Source organism: Podarcis cretensis (genome assembly GCF_951804945.1).
Source record: "Podarcis cretensis genome assembly, chromosome: 5".
NCBI classification, from domain to species: Eukaryota; Metazoa; Chordata; class Lepidosauria; order Squamata; family Lacertidae; genus Podarcis; species Podarcis cretensis.
Window position 1 is genome coordinate 79320241 of NC_137174.1, and position 6000 is coordinate 79326240.

A 6000-nucleotide genomic window follows, 5' to 3' on the forward strand; every position below is an offset into this window, starting at 1 on the left:
TGCTTCTGTAGCTATTTACACTAATCTTACCAAGCTTATCAACCAACAAAGTGTCTCTGGTCCAGATGCATTATCATCTGCCTGAAGGAAGCCCAATGCTTAGCTCTGTCTGTTTTCAGTTTAGCCTGTCTGAACTTTTTGTTATTTATGTGGCTAATCCTGTGAATGCTAAGATTTTCTGGCATGCTCTAGTAGCTGGAGGCAGCGGCTCCTGAGTTCTAATCCCAGGCTCTGCCGCTAACACTATAAGCTCCTTCTATTGTAACAGTTTGCAGAGGGATAGTTGTTAGTTACAGCAAGGACAACGGTGTCTTGTGGCACCTGGAAGACTAAGAATTTCTTACCACATAAGCTTTTGTGAAGTGGTCTGTTGTCCAGGAGAGCATATACCACAATACATTTGTTAGCGAGATATCCAACAAAGTACTTATGCACAATAATTCCCACTTGAACAATGGATCTTCATCTCCCTGTGGACCTGCCCCCCACCAGCACCCCCCAAAAAACCTACCCTGGAGGGTTGAGGAAAACCCATAACAGATTTAGGAGGGGGCAATGGGAAAGGAGGAGGTGGGGAAATTCAGTTGCAGAGCTAAAGGTCCTTATCCCAGTGGAAGCATTTTATTGGATGCTGCCTACAACCCTTAGCTGTTTTTATTATGAGATCCTAGATCAAGAGAATCTTTGGTCCTCCAGTTGTTGATGAACTACAACTCCCATCAACCAATGCCTTTGGCCATTTACCATTTACCACGTTATCATAGTTCAAGTACATATTCCAGCCGGACAAAAGCAGCTGAGAAGCATGTAGAGCAGGACCATTGGAGGATGTAGGACCAATGGAAGACCATTGGACAAGAGACTCCGAAGAGCTGGATAAGGAGGCCCGGAGAGCCACTTTTGGGCCCCGGAACTGAGACTCCCCACTCCTGCTGAAGTAGATACAAGAATTGAGACAGAAATTGGCTTACTTGGGGCAATTTCTATACTTAAAATGATTGGTTGTTTTTAAATTTTATAACAAATTTTATATCACTGTAAACAAACTAAATGGTCAATCAGGTTGCATATATGACCACCCAACGGAGAGCATGTGGACAACATATTATCCAAAATGCTAACTTTGACCACTGAGATACAAATTTTTGATCAAATACAAAACATAAAAGAACAGCGCCAAGCATCCATGCAGTGTGGTATGATACTTTCCAATAACCTTTCCCAGAACAAGTAAGTGCTGGTGTTTTCCCCCCTATTCCTCAAATGGTATTGAGATTAAGTTGACAATGGCTTTTCTTACTGTCTTACAGGTAAAAATGATAGGAAACATAAGAGGGAAATGATATTGTCAAGCTGAGATTGTAGCTAAATTAGGCAGGAGGCTTGTTCATGTTCTATGAAATCAAGCCAGACAGAAGTACATTTGTCTTTCTTATTTTGTGCCTTGGATATCTTTAATTTATTTGTCAGTCTTTCCCAGACCAGTTTGTACCAGTTAGTTTTCATCATGCTTGCAAGGCCTTCCTAATGTCTAGTGATTGTGCGTCTAGCTCCTCGTAAGTTTTCTGCTGTGTAAATCTGAGTTGCGTGGCAAGTTCCCGCCCCCCACCAAGATAAATAAACACACGAGACACCATAATTAAGGTTAATTGGGCAAATTAGGCCACAACTTTATTGAATTCAGGAATGAGAGGCATTGGCTTAGGCATTGGTCCTATCGACTATCCGGCTCCAGCCCATTTGCTGGAGACACGGGGAAGGGTTAACACTAATCGGGGGAGTCTCCCGCCGAGGCACGTCGACTAGGAGCTCCCCCGGGTCACCGCTCTGGGGCGTGCCTTTGGCCCACACCTCCATAGGCTTCGGACAGGGCCACGCCCCCCGGAGTCCTTTAACGGACCACCCTTCGTTCACTGGGGGGAGGTGATGGCGTTCCTCCCCCCACACACATCCTCTTAACCCCTTCTTACCAATGCCTACCGCCAATGCCGAAGAGTTGTGACGAGTTGCTACGAGGTAGGCGAAAAACCAAAAGGCTGTAAATTGCCAATTGGGAAAAATTCCTACCATGCCCCTTGCGGCGACAGACCGAAGTCCATAGCAAAGTCAGACCTACCTAAAGCCCCAACTGAAGGGAGGGAGGGTGGGAAAAACGTGGGGGCTAGCCGGAGAAGAGAGGGCAAGCCCCCTCCGCTCCAGCCCTAAATAGGGCAAGCCACGCCCCCCCCCAGCCAGCCGATTGGCTGGCTGGGGAGGCGTGGATGGATGGGATTCCCCTGTTCTCGCGGGGGCTGAAAGCAGCCCCCGCTCACGTGGGGAGGGCGTGATACCCGCAACCCCACCTCCTGGGCAGGCTAGGAAGTGGCTTTGCGTGGCAAGTTCCCGCCCCCCACCAAGATAAATAAACACACGAGACACCATAATTAAGGTTAATTGGGCAAATTAGGCCACAACTTTATTGAATTCAGGAATGAGAGGCATTGGCTTAGGCATTGGTCCTATCGACTATCCGGCTCCAGCCCATTTGCTGGAGACACGGGGAAGGGTTAACACTAATCGGGGGAGTCTCCCGCCGAGGCACGTCGACTAGGAGCTCCCCCGGGTCACCGCTCTGGGGCGTGCCTTTGGCCCACACCTCCATAGGCTTCGGACAGGGCCACGCCCCCCGGAGTCCTTTAACGGACCACCCTTCGTTCACTGGAAGTTGGAATTCCTGGAATTCCAGGAAGGTTAAATCTCTGGTAATGGGGCCCCCTTGCCAGGCAGCGGGCCAGCGCTGAGCGCACCATTGGCCCCTAAAGTAAACGCCAAACCCCAGAGAGCCAGAAGCATCCGAATGGACCTGGAAGTCAACCTGCAGCGACAAGTTGTCCTGCCACAGAGAAATGCCGTTGTAGTTCTGCAAGAACTTCAACCAGACTTCCAGGTCGGACTTCACTTCCTTGGATAGCCGAACCCTATGATGAGGGGAACGCAGTCCTGCTGATAACTTCGCGAGGCGGCCGCAGAATGGGCGGCCAGGGGAAACCACGCGGCAAGCAAAATTTAAGTGACATAGCAGTGACTGGATTTGCCAGAGCGTAACTTTTCTTAGGGGGAGCAGCTGCCGAATAAGGTCGCCAAGCGCGATGAGTTTTTCCCTGGGAAGTTTTGAGGTCTGAGCGACAGTGTCCAGCTCAATACCTAAGTAAACCATTGTCGTAGCCGGACCCTCCGTTTTGTCGGCGGCTAGAGGAACCCCCAGTTCCCCCGCTAATGATGTGAAGGCTTCAAGGAGCTCTGAGCACTTAAGCCTGCTATCGGCCACGAGGATAAAGTCGTCCAGGTAGTGCGACACGCCCTCGGTGCTGGTTCTAAAGCGAAGCGCCCAGTCCAGAAAGGTGCTGAATGCCTCAAAGGCTGCGCAGGCCACAGAGCAGCCCATGGGCATTGCCTTGTCTACAAAATACGCCCCTTCAAATTTGAAGCCAAGCCACCGGAAATCTTCCGGATGAACTGGCAGGAGTCTAAAGGCCGACTCAATGTCACATTTTGCCAGCAGCGCCCCCCTGCCGAACTTGCGTATGAGCTGTACCGCTTGGTCAAACGTGGCATATCTAACTGTGCAGAGTTCCTGCGGTATCGCATCATTGACGGACCCCCCCTTTGGGTAGGAAAGGTTGTGAATCATGCGATACTCACCGGGCGCTTTTTTGGGGACTATGCCTAATGGGGATATATGGAGGCCCTCAATTGGAGGGACTAGGAAGGGGCCGGCTACCCTTCCTGCTTTAATTTCCTTACTAATTTTCTTTTGGGCAACCTCGGGCATCTCCCTCACAGATTTTTGGTTTGGAGGATCACCTGAATTGGGGTGAAAGGCTACTGGGATCCTGAAACCAGTACTAAAGCCTTCCCATAAATACTCTGCTGCCGTCCTGTTAGGGTAATGGTCTAAAAGGTTTTTTAAAGGGGTCAACTTAATGGGGGACCAGGCTAGGCCCAGACTCAAATTACTGCCTGCTTCCCTGGGGTCCAAATGGTGCTCCGTGGCCACCTCTAGGTCCCTGGTTGTAGGCGCCTCTCCCACCCCGAAAGGGCTGCCTCCCTTTAATGCAGGCAGTGGCTGGGTGGTTACCAAGGCATTTTTCGCACTCGTGGCTGTACTTACAGACAGCCCGTGCACAAACCCCCTTGTTGTACTCCCAACACAGTCGCCTCTGCTTCACAGCGGTCTTCCAAGATTTTGACGACTCCTGGGGCTTTTTTTCCACGAAGGGACCCACGTGCTCTGACCAATAATTTAGGTCCCTCAGATCCCAGCGCGTGGACGACAACAGTGATGCATTTCTGCGGAAATCTTCGTCATAATTTAGGGCAGCAATATCTCCCGCTAAATCTCGCGCCCTCCTGACATGAGCCAGGTACGCAATCAAGTGCATCGCCCGCTTTGGATAAGCCGCACTGACGACACCCATGAACACCTGGAACCCATCCAGCCAGTTGTCAAAAGTACGTTCGGCTCTAGGTGTCCTGTACCTGCGATTACCATACTTGCGCCTCTTCTCCCCTTTACCCGTAAGCTTTGCTGGAGGTAGCAGTCTGAATATATCTATAAAGTCCCCATTGAGGATCTTATTCCTCTTTCTCTGAGATAAATGAGAGCCTACGATGAAATCCGTAGACAGATTAGTGGACGTTTTAACATCCTGAACTAATGCGCCATCCTTCCATTCAAGGGTCCCGTTAAAGGATTTTCTGTAGGAATTGGCCCTTCTCTCATGCACCCATAAAGGAAGACCCACACAGTCCTCCCCGTGGCCCCAGTACTCCTCCCTAGGAGCATCGCTATCCGAATCGGAAGAAGAAGAGGTACCTGAATCATCCTCTGAATCCGAATGCCTACTCCTCTTACTCTTCTTTGAGGTGTGTTTCCTCTTCTCCTTCCTCTTCCCGGACTGGCTCTCGGGCATGGCTTGATCCGGAACGGTGATCGCCTGCACTGCTTGCGGCCCTAGGGCTTCCTCATCGGAAGAAGAACTTGAGGCACCCTCGACTGGTGCCGCCTGCAGTGGCGGGTTCTGAAAGAGACTCGGAACACCTGGATCCTTTTGCAGATTAGTAGCCCCAGGACAATGAACGCAAGCCTTACCCTTTCTGCCTCCCCTCGGGGCCCCTTTTGCCTTGCCCGGTGCGGCTGACTGTGCCCGGGTATTCCTTTTGGGTCGAGGTGTTGACTCCTTGGCTGCTTTCAGCGCTGCCACCGTGGCCGCAGAAGTGCCGGGAAGTTGCACCGCGTTGAGTTGTGTATCCGGAATGTAATCTTGTGTGAACGCTCTTGGTGCCTCCGGTACAGATACCGCCACCACCGGAGCTGCTGCCGATGGTGCCCCTGGCGCCGGCACTGGTGCCGCTGGTGCTGCTGCCGCTTGTGCTGCTGGTGTTGCTGCCCCTTGTCCTGAAGACCTATGCCTATAGAAGTCCTGAAACGCCGTGAAAAAATCTGCCAGGGCTTGAGGGTTACTTGGGATTACAAAGGGTTGGGGCTCCTCCTGATTACCCTGAGGCCCCCCAGATGCGGTGGAGTTTACTTGGTTTCCTTGACCAGACATAATGTGATCTAGACTCTTGCTTACCTTGATCAATGAAACACCAGCCTCGTAGCACAGCTAATGTGCGTAGTTCAGTATCGTCTGCACCGGCAAAACTTAAATGGAAAGATAATTAGTACACCCTACCAATCCAGTTCAATATTGTGCACACCAGTAAAACTCCAACTGGCGTCAAAATTTACTGGTCTAAATAGAGAGAGGATGCAAATATCAGCAAAGCAGACAGGAAAATTAGCTGAACTTAATTTAGACAAGTTATTTACGAATTATTTCTTTCTTTATGCTTCAAAATTGTTTGTTTGTTTAGTTATTTATTTATGCTTCAAAATTACTTAATTATTTACCAATTTCAATTCAAATTAGCCCTGTTTTAAAAGTAGGAATCAGAAGCCGACAGTAAGCAGAGCAA